This window comes from Microcaecilia unicolor, chromosome 8, assembly GCF_901765095.1.
Source record: "Microcaecilia unicolor chromosome 8, aMicUni1.1, whole genome shotgun sequence".
In the NCBI taxonomy this organism is placed as follows: Eukaryota; Metazoa; Chordata; class Amphibia; order Gymnophiona; family Siphonopidae; genus Microcaecilia; species Microcaecilia unicolor.
In genome coordinates this window covers 237,638,165-237,656,520 of record NC_044038.1, presented here as the reverse complement: position 1 = coordinate 237,656,520, position 18,356 = coordinate 237,638,165, and the positions used below count along the sequence as shown (strand labels likewise).

The following is an 18,356-nucleotide window of genomic DNA, read 5'->3' as shown; positions in this document are numbered from 1 at the left end:
TATATATATATATATATATATATATATATAGTTTTTCATACGTTAAATGTTAAACCAACATTTATCTTGCTGTTGTTCAGTCTGCTGTCGCTCTCCTTCCCACGGCCGACAATGGCCAAGGTTTCGGTCCTTCTTTCGGTTCCTGCCTCAGGGTCCGTGGTACTGGCGACTGTCTACACAAGAGAACAGCGTTATAATTAGAGTCATAAACAGTCCTTGCAAATCGCAAGTAGGCGAACACTTCCGGAGAGAATACCGGGCTGCAGTGAAGTGAGGAATACAGATGGAGCTTTACATATTTGCGATTTGCAAGGACTGTTTATGACTCAAATTATACCGCTGTTCCCTTGTGTAGACAGTCGCCAGTACCACGGACCCTGAGGCAGGAACCGAAAGAAGGACCGAAACCTTGGCCATTGTCGGCCGTGGAAAGGAGAGACTGAGCGACAGCAGACTGAACAACAGCAAGATAAGTGTTGGTTTAACATTTAACTTATGAAAAACAATATATATATACAAAAAAAGAGATTGTCTAGATTGGAGGTTTTTATGCCAATGATGACAGCAAGAGCTCCGGATAATTAAGAGCCTAAGAGCCACGTCAAGGAGTCTGTTGAGGCTTTTCTTCCATTATGTGGAAGATCAAGCAATTATAGAGAGAGTTCCAGATTAGGAAGAGGGTAGGAATAAGATAGTACAATGGCTAGAATAGACAGAAACCCTGTTTCTTTTTATAAGGCAGAGAGAATAGAGCCAAACCTCTCCCACTTGTTGTAGTGTACAATGTCCAGGGAGCTAAAGCCAAAAACAAGGCTAACCCCACTGGGTTTGGTGTTTATACTGAAACAGTCTTCCTCCAAATAGTGTCTCCTCCTACCATTATCAATCATAGATAGAAGAGCCATCCCTTGTTCCAGAAGCTGTGAAAATCTTCTAACTCAAAAGGTCACATACTTATTCTTGATAGAGTCACTAGAGGTCTCGGACATGCTTTTTAGAAAGCAGAATCTCAGTGCTCTCTACGCTCTATATGATTAAAATGAAAAGTTCTCCACTGTTTCTTCTCTGGAGTCTGTCTGACCCACTGGAATGGGGTGCACAAGAATTACGCTGAAGATTGTTGGCCATATACGGACAGGTGGGAGGAATGTGATTTTAGGAAACAAGTAGGCAGGCGACTCACAAGATCCAACACAGAGTAAAATAAAAAAAAGAAGCAAATCGCCATAAAGCTTTCATAAAAAGTTGAATTTATTCACCACAAAAAATTGTGTGAATGGAATGTGTGCTTTATTGGGCACTTGCCACTAGGTGGCAGCAAAAGATCTCCATGTTGTAATCTAGACTCTTCTCTCCCCCCCCCCCCCCCCCCCCCCCTTACTAGCTTAGTTACCTTTTGCACAGAAATGCAAGAAAAACCGTTTATACAATTACTACTGATTTGTTCAGAATGAAGACCAAAACACAAAGGTGGAGGAACACCAAACATACTCATTGTCTCATTTATAAAACTTAAGGTTTGTTTTCACTTCTTCAGGGTATTGGATGCCTGCTGTTTTTCAAATGGAGACCAGGTTGTCAAAACAGTTCAGTGTGAGAGCCAAGATCATCACTAGACAAAATGCCAAACACCCTGACAACTTCCACCATCCTGTCTCTGCTCCTTTCCTCTTCAAGCTGGTTCTGACTCACCCACTCTCCAGTTTTTAATCTCTGGAGGCTTTGCTTGTGGTGTCTCCTGTTTTCTTTCAGCATCACATAACAGAGCTGCCAAGTTACCCATTCCAGGAGACAGCCTTTTTGGCCGTTCCTTTAAACTTACATCCCAAAGCAGCGTAGCAGTGGCGTAGCTATGTGGGGCCTGGCCCCCGTAGATTTGGCCCTGGCCCCCTCCCGATGATCCCCTTGAACTCCCCTCCCGCCACCAACCCTCCCCCCGCCGTCGCCGCCCGCCCCGCCGCTTCAAATACCTTGTTGTTTGCTGGCCCCGCCAGCTGAGAATCTAGTTCTTCAGCGCCGGAGTGGCACCTTCATTCAATGCAGTTCCTGGCGTGATCAGCTGTTTCTGATGCCGTATGTGACATACGGCGTCAGAAACAGCTGATCACGCCAGGAACTGCATTGAATGAAGGTGCTACTCCGGCGCCGAAAAACTAGATTCCCTTTGGCGGGGCCAGCAAACAACAAGGTATTTGAAGTGGCGGGGCGGGCGGCGACGGCGGCGGGGGGAGGGTTGGTGGCGGGAGGGGGGTTCAAGGGGATTGTTGGGGGGGGGTCGGCGGGGAGGGGGGCTAAACAGTGCCCCCCCACCTAGGGCTATGGCCCACGCTCCCGGCGAGGTCTGGCTACGCCCCTGCAGCGTAGTACTTGTAGTCCATGATTCTATCCATTGAAATCAGTGCTGCAGGTCCCATAATGCACCAGGATGAGGTTGACAGTGATCCATGACCAGCCAAAAACTCTCCCTCCTGGAATGGATAACTTGGTAGCTCTGACATAACTCTCAATGTTTGACCTGCACGTGAGAATAGAGTGGGATTTTGGGGCAGCATATAGCTTGAACTCACTCAGATCTGCATGGTATAAATATTAAATAAAATAACTTTATGGAACTGTATCAGCAGCAAATCTAAGGAAAAGATGGGATGAGACTGGGAAAAGAGTCAAGGAGCCACATTTAGATCAATAGGGGGGGGGGGGGCTATACTTAGGGTTCTTGCAATGAAGAACACTGCCCTAGGTAAGCATTCAGCCACCCATGCCCCTCCTCCAGGGGTAGCAGAAGGCCCTACCACCCCTCCTCCTTGTTCAACATTTCCCTTTCCCCACTCTACCTCCCCCTCCCCATCACCATGATCATCATTACCTCTTCCCCACTCTATCCCACTCCAAGACGGTTAGCATTTCCCCTTTAACCTCTGATCCAGTTGGCCAGCATCTCATCTCCCCTTCTTTAGCCTCACCTGATGTCCAGCATCTCCTTTCCCTTCCACTTCCGGGTCCTTCTGACATCCCACTAGTTTCTCCCTTGCTGGCCCTGAGCTTAAAGAAGAGTGAGAGCTATGCAGGTCCTTTTATAGGCCCAGGCTGTCATGTCCGTCCATCTTTGATAGAAAGTCTGCCTCAGAGGGGGAAGGGAGGGGGGAAACAACGACAAGGTAACACTTGAGTGAGTGCCTGTGTTTACAGGGCTTGCTCAGAGCTCACCGTTCTTTAAGCTGGAGGTCAGCACCAGGGGCGTATCTGCGTGGGGCCACAGGGGCCTGGGCCCCCGCAGATTTCGCCCTGGCCCCCCTCCCCGCCGTCAACCCTCCCCCGCTGCTTACTTTTGCTGGTGGGGGCCCCAACCCCCGCCAGCCGAGGTCCGACCCGCAATCTCCATATTTCGTCTTCCTCCGTGGCCATGTGCTTCAAGGAAGTAACGCTCTGGCCCCCCCTACCGCCGGATTCCAGATACGCCCCTGGTCAGCACAGGAGGAGGCAGAGGTGGAGATGGACATCAGAGCTTTCAAGGTACCCATTTTCAGGAGGGAGATTGTCAGAAACCCAGGACTGGCCAAAAATCTCATCATAGTAACATAGTAAATGACGGCAGATAAAGACCTGAACAGTCCATTCAGTCTGCCCAACAAAATAAAAACTCATTTTACATGGTATGTGATACTTTATACCCCAGTTTGATTTGTCCTTGCCTTTCTCAGGGCACAGACTGTAGAAGTCTGCCCAGCACTGTTCTTGTACTAAGTTCTGAAGATTCTGGAATCCTAAAGAGTTACAAGATTCTGGAATCCCAATTAGTAGCAACATTCCATGTAGAACCCCAAAGAGTAACATAGTAAATGACGGCAGATAAAGACCTGAACGGTCCATCCAGTCTGCCTAACAAGATAAACTCATTTACATGGTATGTGATACTTTATACCCGAGTTTGATTTGTCCTTGCCGTTCTCAGGGCACAGACCATAGAAGTATGCCCAGCACTGTTCTTGTACTAAAAGTTCTGAAGATTCTGGAATCCTAAAGAGTTACAAGATTCCAGAATCCCAATTAGTAGCAACATTCCATGTAGAACCTCAGAGAGTAACGTGGTAACATAGTAAATGACAGCAGATAAAGACCTGAATGGTCCATCCAGTCTGCCCAACAAGATAAACTCATTTTACATGGTATGTGATACTTTATACCCAAGTTTGATTTGTCCTTGCCATTCTCAGGGCACAGACCGTAGAAGTCTACCCAGCACTGTTCTTGTACTAAGTTCTGAAGCTAACGTCGGAGCCCCTTAAAATTTACACTCCAGCCCATCCCTATCTATTCAGTCACGATCAGGGCGTAGACCGTAGAAGTCTGCCCAGCTCCCGTTTTGTTTCCCCAATTACCGGTGTTGCCACCCGATCTCTGCTAAGATTCCATGGAACCATTCCTTCTAAACCGGATTCCTTTGTGTTTAACCCACGCATGTTTGATTACTTGCCTATTCATATAAACTTATATAAACACATATAAACTTAAGATAAGCACCGGTGCATTCTCATTGCAGCTTTAAAGTGGCAGTAAGGGCTCACCCACTGATTTTGCTCACACATGCATTCTCAAGTTTTATTAAAGGCTTACTATCCCACCTATGACAGCAAAATGTCTAGGCGCCTTACACACTAATGTTACATCAAAACAGCATAAACACATATGCATGGACAAAACAGGACACGGAGGGAGAGGGGGCAGAACTACAATGACTAAATAGGAAAGAGGGGATGGTAAAAAAAGGAAGGAGCATTAAAACTCTGCAAGCAGGTTCACCCTCCACGGTTGCTGAGTAGAGAGAAGTATAAGTAAATGGAGGTAAAGGTCTTAAGTTCTGTTTTGAAACTTAAGTATGGTTTTAATTTTGCTGCTCGTCCATTTTCGGCCACAAAATACTACTACTACTATTTAACATTTCTAAAGCGCTACTAGGGTTACGCAGCGCTGTACAATCTAACAAAGAAGGGCAGTCCCTGCTCAAAGGAGCTTACAATCTAAAGGACAAAAAAGTGCAGTCAATCAAATTGGGGGCAGTCTAGATTTCCTGGATAGAGGTACAATGCCCTTTTTTCCAGGTGCACTGAAAAATTGACCTGTGTGCGTCCAAACATGCCAAGATGCATTATAGGCCAGGCTGCACTGATTTCAATGGATAGAATCAGGGACTACTAATCCCACACTGCTTTGGGATGTAAGTTTAAAAACCATGACCAGCCAAAGAGTCTCCCTTCCGGAAGTGGGTAACTGGGCAGCTCTGGAGCTGGGCGTGGGGAAAGCAGCAGCAGACCCAGCAGGGGGAAGATTCTTGTACAAGCCAGAGCTGAGCTGCCATCCTCCAAATTCTTCCAACCCTAGGCAGACACCTGTTTTTCCTAAGACTCAGTACAAACAAAAGTAGAAATTCATATCAGCTAATGTGAGTTCTACTGAGTTTTGAAATAGCTTGCCCTACTTAATAGCGATGCACAGTAAGTACCTGTAAAGATAACACATTTTCAGCTCTTAAACACTGTGTCATTATTTTCAGAAAGCAAACACGATAGAGGGAGCTGGAAGTTGAAGTATGAAGGGAATGCTAGCTCGTGAACTGACTGCTTTTCAGAAACACGTGTACGATGCATTGTGATTAGTCACTTCTTAACCTTGTTACCACACTGCTGGTTTCCCACTCACTAGTATGCAAAGTATGTAGGCTAAGTAGATTACAGAGGGCTTGCTTTACCTAAATTCTCTTTGGCCTCTAGAAGACGAACAGTGCCAAGAAAAATAATGAATAGCAGTAACAGAGATTTGGGAGGTATTCATAGCATCGTATTAATGATGCTCTGAGCATGTGGAAGGTTCTCTAGAAATATCCTTCATTTCACCCATAGTCACTCGGGAGGCTGTTCTTTTAACAGGTCATCAAATATTCACAGGCAGCCAATTCTATAAGAAAACTGACCCACATAGGTGTTCTTACTAGGGCTGGATTTCGATTCAAAGTTTTAATTGCGATTAATCGCACAGAAATGTCAAAGAACAGAAATGGTAAGCAGGATACACAATTCCATTTCTTTAAGTTTAAAAAGACCAAAAAATTAATTCCCTGAAGAATGTCCTCCTCCTTACGTGGTACCTCCTATGTTGCAACTGCTAATATACCCCCCCCCCCCCCGTTTACTAGGCCATGCTAGCGGCTTGTGGTGCGCTAATGTTGACATAGCCCACTCACTTTGAATGGGCTGCGTCGGTGTTGCTGAGCGGCAGCTGTTAGCATGGCTTAGTAAACAAGGGGGATAGTTTTAATCCCAAAAGCCGGTAGAGATCCCACAAAACCTCAAAATTATAGGCCAGTTTCTTTATTGAACATTGATCGCAAACAAAGAAGCAGCAGCGGCCATTTTTGCTGTGCGCCAGGGCCCTTTTCCCGCAGTAGGTAAACAAAAGGCCAAAAATCGACAAGTCCATGTGGTAAAATTGCATTTACTGCGTGGCCATGCGGGGGGGGGGGGGGGGGGGAGCACTTACTGTCACCCACTGAGGTGGCAGTAAGGGTTCCCACGGTAACCTGGCGGTAATTATGGCCAGGTTAGCGCCACACTAATAATTACAGAAAACATTTCCGTACGCCAGAAATGTCATGCTCGAGGCGGAACTGCTGCGTTGAGCTGGCGGTAGTTCTGGGTTGCCTTGCGGCAAGCCCTTTGCCTCATAGCAACCCTTTAGTAAAAGGACCCCAGATTAAACAAAGTCCTGGACATAGTAATACTTACAATTCAAGTCTGCTTTATGAAAAAACTACTGGAACCCAACCCGTTTCCTCAACAACGAAACAGGCCCTAGAAAGGCTCTCTTGTAAGCGATTTTTTGTCTCTCCCCTGCCCTCCCCTTCCCCTCCATGTCCAGCGATTCTTCCCTTCCCTCCCCTCCATGTCCAGTAATTCTCCTCTTCCCTGCCCTCCCATCCGTGTCCCGCGATTCTCTTTTCTCCTGTCCTCTCCTCCCATCCCATCCCATCCATGTCCATCGATTCTGCTCTGTCCTGCCCTCCCCTCGATGTGCCGCGATTCTCTCTTCCTTTGTACCTCATCGTTTTCTGGCTGGCCTGGATGGCTTCCCTTCTGTTGGTAACATACTGACATCAGCTCGCCTCCAGCGTTCCTTTCCCTCTCACTGTTCTGCCCTCTGACATCATTACGTTTTGACGCGAGGGCGGGGCAGTGAGGGGGAATGGAATGCTGGAGGCTACGATGTTACGAACCCAGACAGCGATGGAACGTTGGAGGTGCAAATTATTATATAGGATGTTTTACTGGTTGCAACATAAAGATTATTCTATGATCTTAACCCTACTGCTAGTAAGGAAAATGAGCCAATGGTAGCTGTATCGCTGAAAAGGCATTTGATGGTATAGAATGGAGAGTAGATGGCAAGGATGGACAGACTGGGTAGGCCATATGGTCTTTATCTGCCTTCGTGTTTCTATGGGGTCCTTTTACTAAGGTGCACAAACAGATTTAGCATGCGCGGTAGGTCTACCGTGTGGATACTACTACTACTACTACTATTTAGCATTTCTATAGCGCTACAAGGCATACGCAGCGCTGCACAAACATAGAAGAAAGACAGTCCCTGCTCAAAGAGCTTACAATCTAATAGACAAAAAATAAATAAAGTAAGCAAATCAAATCAATTAATGTGAACGGGAAGGAAGAGAGAGTAGGTGGAGGCGAGTGGTTACAAGTGGTTACGAGTCAAAAGCAACGTTAAAGAGGTGGGCTTTCAGTCTAGATTTAAAGGTGGCCAAGGATGGGGCAAGATGTAGGGGCTCAGGAAGTCTATTCCAGGCATAGGGTGCAGCGAGACAGAAGGCGCGAAGTCTGGAGTTGGCAGTAGTGGAGAAGGGAACAGATAAGAAGGATTTATCCATGGAGCGGAGTGCACAGGAAGGGGTGTAGGGAAGGACGAGTGTGGAGAGATACTGGGGAGCAGCAGAGTGAATACATTTATAGGTTAGTAGAAGAAGTTTGAACAGGATGCGAAAATGGATAGGGAGCCAGTGAAGGGTCTTGAGGAGAGGGGTAGTATGAGTAAAGCGACCCTGGCGGAAGATGAGACGGGCAGCAGAGTTTTGAACCGACTGGAGAGGAGAGAGGTGACTAAGTGGGAGGCCAGCAAGAAGCAGATTGCAGTAGTCTAAACGAGAGGTGACAAGGGTGTGGATGAGGGTTTTGGTAGAGTGCGCAGAAAGAAAGGAGCAGATTTTACGGATGTTGTAAAGGAAGAAACGACAGGTCTTGGCGATCTGCTGCATATGAGCAGAGAAGGAGAGAGAAGAGTCAAAGATGACCCCAAGGTTTCGAGCTGAGGAGACAGGGAGAATGAGAGAGCCATCAACAGAAATAGAAAACGGGGGGAGCGGGGAGGTGGGTTTGGGGGGGAAAATGAGAAGCTCGGTTTTGGTCATATTTAATTTCAGGTGGCGTTGAGACATCCAGACAGCAATGTCAGACAAGCATGCTGAAACTTTGGTTTGGATGCAAGGTGAGATATCAGGGGTAGAAAGGTAGATTTGGGAGTCATCAGCATAGAGATGGTAGGAAAAGCCATGGGATGAGATTAATGAACCAAGGGAAGAAGTGTAGATAGAAAAGAGGAGGGATAGCATGTGACAAAAGAGCACTGTCATCAGGCCCTGCCCAGTTGCCCTTTGGTAATTCTGTGTTTGCCACGTGCCATTTCCCGCACTAGAAAATAATTTGTATTTTCTAATACAGGGGCGGGGAGTAGGCATTCTTGGCAGTAATCTGGCAGAGCATGGCACATTGCCACATGCTGCCCAATTACCGCACGAATAGTGCGTTAGCCCTTACCGCCTACTAAATAGGAGGCGGACAAGGCTCAGGCGGTAATGGCCTATGCGCTAGTTTGGACGTTATTGCGTGGCCATTAGTGGCAAGAAATAGAATTTTGGCCATTTTAGAGCCGTGCTAAAAATGGCTGCAGCGATATGGGGAAACCCATGTGGTAAAAACTACCGCCGGCTATTTTTTTTAGCGCGGTTTAGTAAAAGGCCCCCTTTGATACATATTCTGTTTGAACGTCATATAATTCACAAATTCTGAGAAGCGATTTGGCAAATCGTAAGAACAATCCTTAACATTGCTGCTATATTTGTAAGATCCTCATTCTTAAATTTAGGATTATCGTTCATACACCAAATTTTATATGACGTTCTAATTGACCTTACCATTCAAATAATTGTAAGTAACAGAAAAAAATAATTCCGATCTAAATTCTATCTGCCAAACTTTCAAATTTGGGGTTTTGTTTACTAAGCCTCACTGTAGGTGCACTAAGGTTAGAATCACCCATAAAAATATATGGGCGACTCTAGCATTAGCGCGCACTAAAAATGCTAGTGCACCTTAGTAAACAAGGCCCTTGAACTCAAAGTACACCCTTCCTGTTTCAGAAACCCTCAAAATTCTCGGAGTCACAATTGACCGAAATCTCACTCTAGACATCCAAGCGAAAAACACAACAAAGAAAATGTTCCATTCAATGTGGAAACTCAGAAGAGTAAAACCTTTCTTCCCAAGGGAAACATTCCGCAGCCTGGTACAATCAATGGTACTAAGACACCTAGATTACTGTAATGCAATCTATGCCGGATGCAAAGAACAAATCATCAAAAAACTCCATACAGCGGCCAGACTCATATTCGGAAAAACGAAATTTGAGAGCGCCAAACCCCTAAGAGAAAAACTACACTGGCTCCCACTTACAGAACGGATTGCGTTCAAAATCTGCACCCTGGTACACAAAATTATTCACGGCGAAGCTCCAATCTACATGAATGACCTCATAGACTTACCAACCAGGAACACAAAAAGGTCAGCACGAACATTCCTGAACCTCCACCACCCTAAAATATAAATCAACATATTCATCCAGCTTCTCACACATAAGCACGCAATTATGGAATGCACTACCAAACGCCATAAAATCGACGCATGAACTTCCGAAAATCACTGAAAACCAACCCGTTCAAAAAAGCATACCACAATTGATCCATCCTAATTACCAGACAAGGAAACCGATACCAGAAATAGACAAGATGAACTTTAAACACCTGAATACCTCACCTACATTGTCAATTACTGAACTTTAACGCACTACCACTTGATCTTTTTACCCCGGAAAAATCTTTAACGCTTGACTGCTTAATTCACTTGCAATCTACGAACTCTATTACAATACCACTATGTATTTCTTGATCTGGAACTGGCGATCGCCACTACGGTACAATGTAAGCCACACTGAGCCTGCAAGTAGATGGGAAAATGTGGGATTCAAATGCAATAAATAAATAACGCAGCTGAAAAATCAAACAGATATCAATTTAAAGATATATGGAAAACCAGTGGAGTTATATTTGGCTCAATCTAAGGCCCATTGGTCTTACATTTTTATCTTACTTGATTGTATTTGTATAGCAATATAGTTCTTTTTCACATTATCTTTTCCTAGTATATTACTACTACTACTACTATTTAGCATTTCTATAGCGCTACAAGGCGTACGCAGCGCTGCACAAACATAGAAGAAAGACAGTCCCTGCTCAAAGAGCTTACAATCTAGTAGACAAAAAATAAAGCAAACAAATCAATTAATGTGTAGAGGAAAGAGGAGAGGAGGGTAGGTGGAGGCGAGTGGATACAAGTGGTTACGAGTCAAAAGCAATGTTAAAGAGGTGGGCTTTCAGTCTAGATTTAAAGGTGGCCAAGGATGGGGCAAGACGTAGGGGCTCAGGAAGTCTATTCCAGGCGTAGGGTGCAGCGAGACAGAAGGCGCGAAGTCTGGAGTTGGCAGTAGTGGAGAAGGGAACAGATAAGAAGGATTTATCCAGGGAACGGAGTGCACGGGAAGGGGTGTAGGGAAGGACGAGTGTGGAGAGATACAGGGGAGCAGCAGAGTGAGTACATTTATAGGTTAGTAGAAGAAGTTTGAACAGGATGCGAAAACGGATAGGGAACCAGTGTCTTATTTTGGTTAAATGTTTTCCTCACTCTGAACTTATTTCCATTCTGTTTAATGTGCCTTTGTTCTTTGACATCCATGTTTGTTGTATTGTTGTTATGGTTGTTTTGTTTTTTCTAAAAAGTTAATAAAGTTGGAACTAAAAAAAAAAAGTAAAGAAAACTCAAACTGCAAGTCCATGTAGCATGAGGGGTGGGGGCCGGGGTCAAAAATAGCTCACCCGCCTCCTCAACAAAATAAAAATCCCGGGGGGGGGGGGGGGGAAGTAGCCTCGGCCCCTTTAAGAGTACACTCCCTCACCCAGGCCCCTCCTTTCCTTGCGGGCTGGAAGGAACAATGAGCCACAGATGCGAGGTCGGGATTGGGGAAGGGGAGCGGTTCAGTCACTCTCCGGCTTGAAGTTGCCCCTGTGTAACCCCCGGACACCGCGCGCACCAAAGTGCATTGTACCCTCTGTTGCATTTGGTTTCCCCACCCGCCTCCTCGGGTCAGCACGTGAGTAAACTGTGCTTCTCTCCTTTCCTAATTTTCCTTTTTGCGTGCAGCGTTGTCTCTGGTACTGTAGTTTTCCGCGCGCGCCTCTGACACGGTTGCTAGGGACAGTGTGGCCGTTGCTAGGTACGGTGCAGGGCCGCCCATGCCTCTTTCTCTACTCCTTGAACGGCCGTTTTGCACCTGCTGCTCATACTCCACATATTTGATTTTAAATATAAACCTAACAAGTGTGAGGTTTAATCTTCCTGCTTTGGGGGTTTGGGTGCCAGGGCTTTAATTACCGCCTCCCATTTCTCTCTCGGCCAAAAAGGACAGCAAGGAGCCTTTTTTTTTTTTTCTCCTCAGTTCATAGCTCTGCGCCGTATCCTAAAGACTGTTCTTTTCACCTTGCAGAAAAGTTAATTGTTTGAGAGCAAAACTTTGGTAGGGCTCAAGTTAACTTGTGCTGCCTGTCTCTCTCTTGAAAATGGTCCCTTCCAAAAGCTCAGCCTATGAGAGAAGACAGTCTTGAAGTTATAATTTCATTTTGCTTATTCACAGAAAAGATGCACATTATTTTCAGTTTATGAAAACAAAAGGTCTTACATTTTTTTTTATCAGACTTCATTGTATTAGTTTTTATAGCAATACAGTGCATTTTCACATTATCTTTGTAAATAGATTGGACTTCCAAAATGTTAAAAGCTTCTGCAAACTCTTAGTTTAAGGTACGCTTCACTCACATGAGTTTTGACTTGGTAATTTATGTATTATTGTAATATGTTAATATTTTTACACTATGATATATAGAGGGGCATTTTCAATATGACATCCACATCCAATTTTGGACGTTTTACAAAACAAAAGTCCAAAAATCCAGTAGTGAACATGTCCATTTCGAAGAAAAAAAAATGTCCAAGGGACAATGGGACAAAAACAAGTCATTGAGATGTATTGGGGGGGGGGGGGGGGGGGGGGGCAACATTTTTAGTTGATTGGCCATACAGAATTGATGGTGGGCGTTGGCCAACCTCAGCCCATAGGTCACAGTCTGTAAATTTTTCACTGTGTCCAGTGTTTTATCAGTTCATCATCAGTCTTTTTAAAGACTTGTGCCTGGTTATACATTTGATATAGAACTATAACAAAGTACAGACTCCTGAGGCAGGTACTTTTGCCGAAACATGGTGTCGTGTCAGGTCTACTTCAATGAAGGACCCTTCTTTTACACCATACTCCTGTCTCCCTTGGTTTTTGGAAGAGTCCTCTTGGTCTTTCTACTCCCTCGCTTTTATATTGTGTTCCTCATAGTAGACCTTGAGGCATATTTTCAAAGCACTTAGCCTTCCAAAGTTCCATAGGTTTCTATGGAACTTTGGGAGGCTAAGTGCTTTGAAAATATGCCTACTTGTTTCTCCACCCTGGTAGTTGATTTTGGCTACACAAGACATCCCAGCAGAGCAGTGGGGCATCCTAGAGGCCACCTAAAAGGTCCCAGGTACATATCTCACCTCTGGGCTCACATGCTCCATCACAACTGTACCAGTTAGAGCGGGATATGGGCCTGGGTCCCCATATCTACAGGCCACTGCACTGACAACTAGGGAACCCCTGGAGCCTGCTTGCTGCTTTATTAGGAATGCCCATTATATCTGACGCTGTCAGAGCCTGGTATGTACTGTCACTGTCATATCGTAGGGGACTGGGAGGGGGTCAGTGATCACTGGGGGAGTAAGGGGAGTTACGCCTTAATCTCTCCATTGGTTATTTAGGGCTGCTTTTTGTCACTTAGTTGTAATTGAAACAGGTCTAGCCAAAAAGTCTTAATTTTGGCCCAAGACATTTTCGTTTTTGCAGAAAAAACATCTTATCTTTTGGTGCCGTCCATGTCCCACCCAAAACACGTCCCCTTGAAATTTGGACAGACTGTGGAGCAAAATGTCTAAAATTGGAATGTCGAAAATCACAACTTGGAAGTGTGTTTTTTTTTTTTTTTGAGAGAAAAATGTCTTCCTGCCACCTTGTGACATTTTTTGGACTTAGTTTTGTTTTGAAAATGAGCCCATTAATGTTATTGCCTGCTATAAAATATCTGAATGCAAGCGTGTGTAGCGATTCTGCACACTTCCTGAGGATATCATTGTCTGTATTTTCATACCGTCTCCAGCCAAAATTGGCCTGTAGTCGGTGATGTCTTCCAGCAATTTCTTGTGGCTGTGAGAGTTTACTTAAATGCTCCCAGCAGCTGCTCAGAGTAGCATCCCTTTTATTCCAGTAACTGGTCAGCACGTTTCCCACAGTGGGACTTTGCTGGATCACATGGTGAAAAACCATCACATTTCACATTTGGCATCACATTTGGCACTTTCGAATTTTGTTTTTCCATAGTAACATAGTAGATGACGACAGAAAAAGACCTGCACGGTCCATCCAGTCTGCCCAACAAGATAACTCATATGTGCTACTTTTTGTGTATACCCTACTTTGATTTGTACCTGTGCTCTTCGGGACACAGACCGTATAAGTCTGCCCAGCACTATCCCCGCCTCCCAACCACCGGCTCTGGCACAGACCGTATAAGTCTGCCCAGCACTATCCCCGCCTCCCAACCACCAGTCCCGCCTCCCGATCTTGACTAAGCTCCTGAGGATCCATTCCTTCTGCACAGGATTCCTTTATGCTTATCCCACGCATGTTTGAATTCCGTTACCGTTTTCATTTCCACCACCTCCCACGGGAGGGCATTCCAAGCATCCACCACTCTCTCCGTGAAAAAAATACTTCCTGACATTTTTCTTGAGTCTGCCCCCCCCTTCAGTCTCATTTCATGTCCTCTCGTTCTACCACCTTCCCATCTCCGGAAAAGGTTCGTTTGCGGATTAATACCTTTCAAATATTTGAACGTCTGTATCATGTCACCCCTGCTTCTCCTTTCCTCCAGAGTATATTTTCCAAATATGAGTCTGGCTGCGGTGTTTTGTTAAATAAAGATAGAGGCTGGAAACTGCTGGTTTACAGGGGGGTCTGCTTCCTACAATCCCTGGCTCTAAGACACCCTTCACTAATTTTTCTCCATGTTGGGGCACAGTGGGCTGCGAAGCCCTTCCACCCCCACCCCACAGCTTCAGATGTCACTTGAGTGTGTATCGTCGTTGGATTAGCTATTTGACTATTGAAGTTTAAATGCCCAAGTTCTTGTACTTGATATCGAGAATGTAAACGGAGTTTCTTTTCAGTTCAGTATGAATTATTTAGCTGGAACCAACTGCATCAGCCAAAAAGTTCAGTTTTTATTTTTGCTGCATGATGGTGATGAGTCAGTGAGCTTACAGACTTGATTGTGCATTTTTCTTCCATTCTGTGCTCTGACTAATCAGACCTTGGATGTCTTTTCCAGTGGGAACAAGGCCATTCTGTTCACAAAATCTCCCCTGTTTTTCTTAGGGCAGAATCTTTTCTTATGTGCCCGTAACCAACTTGTCTACTCGCATGATAAAAAGAAAGAGGACGTAAGCAGGAAGTGGCCCTTTACTAATGGTTAGTGTGCATTAACGGAATTAACATGCCTAACACATGGGCGTCCTGAACCCTTAATGGGGGAAAAAAAGGGCGTCCCTGATGAGCACTTGGCCGATGCACTTAGGGAATAGAAATCCACGGGAGACGTATGTGTTAGGCGGTGAGAGTCTGATAGGTACGGACGGGGAGAGGGATCTTGGGTTGATAGTATCTGAGGATTTGAAGGCGACAAAACAGTGTGACAGGGCGGTGGCCATAGCTAGAAGGTTGTTAGGCTGTATAGAGAGAGGTGTGACCAGCAGAAGAAAGGGGGTGTTGATGCCCCTGTATAAGTCGTTGGTGAGGCCCCACCTGGAGTATTGTGTTCAGTTTTGGAGGCCGTATCTTGCTAAGAATGTAAAAAGAATTGAAGCAATGCAAAGAAAAGCTACGAGAATGGTATGGGATTTGCGTTCCAAGACGTATGAGGAGAGACTTGCGGACCTAAACATGTATACTCTGGAGGAAAGGAGAAACAGGGGTGATATGATACAGACGTTCAAATATTTGAAAGGTATGAATCCGCAAACGAACCTTTTCCGCAGATGCGAAGGCGGTAGAACGAGAGGACATGAAATGAGATTGAAGGGGGGCAGGCTCAAGAAAAATGTCAGGAAGTATTTTTTCACGGAGAGAGTAGTGGATGCTTGGAATGCCCTCCCGCGTGAGGTGGTGGAAATGAAAACGGTAACAGAATTCAAACATGCGTGGGATAAACATAAAGGAATCCTGGTCAGAAGGAATGGATCCTCAGGAGCTTAGCCGAGATTGGGTGGGAGGCGGGGATAGTGTTGGGCAGACTTGTACGGTCTGTGCCAGAGCCAGAGGTGGGACTGGTGGTTGGGAGGCAGGGATAGTGCTGGGCAGACTTATACGGTCTGTGCCCTGAAGAGCACAGGTACAAATCAAAGTAGGGTATACACAAAAAGTAGCACATATGGGTTTATCTTGTTGGGCAGACTGGATGGACCGTGCAGGTCTTTTTCTGCCGTCATCTACTAAATGTTGTTCGTCTTATTTATATCTGTAGGCCATAGGACACTATCCCCCAAATTCTATACATGGCATCTGTGCAAATTAATTGAATAACAAGACAATTAGCACTGTTAATTGGACCTAACAATTAGTGCTAATTGGCATTAATATAAATTTACGTGTGCATATTTATGCACCCAGATCCGTGCATCAATTTTACATGTGGCAGATCAGGGGCGTTCCCACAATTTACATGCGCTGCTATAGTATAATGAGGGTTCGTGCCTAAATAATGTGTGAGGATTTACACCAGGGTTCAGTTGTGGATCCTGGCATTAAGCGCTATTCTGTAAACAGTGCCTAACTGTGAGTGTTATTTATAGTATAGCATTGAGCGCCGTTTTAAAAAAAAAAAATCTTTGGCACTTTTATAGAACTTGGTCCATGGTGTATTATAATCTCTGTTAGCGCGTGCTAAGCTTTAGCAAAAGAGCCCTTTAATATTTACACATTCTACTTCTGGGGGAATTCTGCCCAGTCATTGGCGTCAGCTGCTCTCCTGAAATCTCTCTCCCCTCTTCCCTACAGACACTGCACATCAAGAGGAGCAGGAAATTAACCACTGCACATAGGCAGTTGCTGCTGCCTCTGCCAGACTAGACCAGACTGTTCATTTGAACCACAGGGCTATACAGAAGTCCGCATGGTTCACTTGAATAGTCTGGTCTAATCTGGCAGGGGCAGAAGAAGCTGCTCAACGTGCTGCAGTTAATTTCCTGCTCCTCTTGATGTGCAGTGTCTGTGGGGGGAAAAGGGGAGAGAGATTTCAGGCGAGCAGCTAATGCTGGTGGCTGGGTGTGCCATGGGGATGGGGAAGGGAAATGGGACTTGATATATTTTTGCAACTAGTATACACAGATCCTTATTTGTACCTGGGGCAATGGAGGGTGAAGTGACTTGCCCAGAGTCACAAGGAGCTGCAGTGGGAATTGAACCCAGTTCCCCAGGATCAAAGTCTACTGAACTAACCACTAGGCTATTCCTCCACTAGCAACATTCCATGTAGAATCTCAAATAGTAGCAACAGAATCTCAAATAGTAGCAACATTCCATGCAGAATCTGCAGTAGTAGAATCTCAAATAGGGAAATGGAAATGGGACTTGATATACTGCCTTTCTGTGGGGTTTACATAGTACATACAGGCTCTTATTTGTACGTGGGGTAATGGAGGGTTAAGTGACTTGGCCAGAGCCACAAGGAGCTGCAGTAGGAATCGAACCCAGGATCAAAGGCTGCTGCTCTAACCATTAGGCTACTCCTCCGTAGAGGTGAGGGTATTGTATATGAGAGAAGACTGGGGGCAGAAAGAATGAAGGGGTCTTGTTGAGAGTTAAAGAGTGTGAGAGAACTAGTTGAGGAGAGAAAGGCAGGAGGGAACTTTAGGCTTTATGATGAGGGAATTCTGTGCAAAAACACCACAATAAAACTACGCAGAATTTATTTTTACAATTTTAAAATACTGTGCACAGAATTTTCAAACCTTTTGAGCAGAATTCCCCTAGAGGGTGAATCAGTTGATGGGGACTTCCCCCATTACACTTAAGTTCTGGATTTCTTGGTATAACACTGGCTGAATTTGTTACCAATTCTTCAAATTAACTGTAGCCTTGTTGTCAGGATCCTCTCTTTCTTCTCTGAAATACAAAGAATGTAATCTTTAGTCCTAGTAGGCATCTGACCTTCTGAATGCTTCTCTTCCCCCCGCCTTTAGTTACGTCAAGCCGGTACGTCAAGCTCCATCTCTGGCTGTCTTCAAATCTAAGCTAAAAGCCCACCTTTTTGATGCTGCTTTTAACTCCTAACCCTTATTCACTTGTTCAGAACCCTTATTTTATCATCCTCACTTTAATATTCCCTTATCTCTTGTTTGTCCTGTTTGCCTGTCCTAATTAGATTGTAAGCTCTGTTGAGCAGGGACTTCATGTTCAAGTGTACAGCGCTGCGTACGTCTAGTAGCGCTTTAGAAATAAGTAGTAGTAGTAGTAGTAGTCTTTGGGATTCTGGAATCTTGCTATTCTTTGGGTTTCGGAATCTTGCTACTCTTTGGGATTCCGGAATCTTGCTACCCTTTGTCCTTATCCCTTATTTGTCCTATTTGTCCTGATTAGACTGTAAGCTCTGTCGAGCAGGGACTGTCTCTTCATGTTCAAGTGTACAGTGCTGCGTACGTCTAGTAGCGCTATAGAAATGGTAAGTAGTAGTAGTAGTTAATGTCTTATCATAGCTGCTCTTATGGGAT

The 18,356-nt window shown here is 45.0% G+C and overlaps 1 protein-coding gene across 1 annotated transcript in view; it reads left to right on the top strand.

Moving 5' to 3' along the window:
- Window positions 1-11,397: 11,397 nt before the first annotated feature.
- ARHGAP40 (Rho GTPase activating protein 40) overlaps window positions 11,398-18,356 on the top strand; it is an 89,483-nt gene continuing 82,524 nt past the window's right edge. The window contains exon 1 of the mRNA XM_030211911.1: window positions 11,398-11,544. The gene's annotated coding sequence lies outside the window, so the exon portion shown is untranslated. The remainder of the gene's footprint in view (window positions 11,545-18,356) is intronic.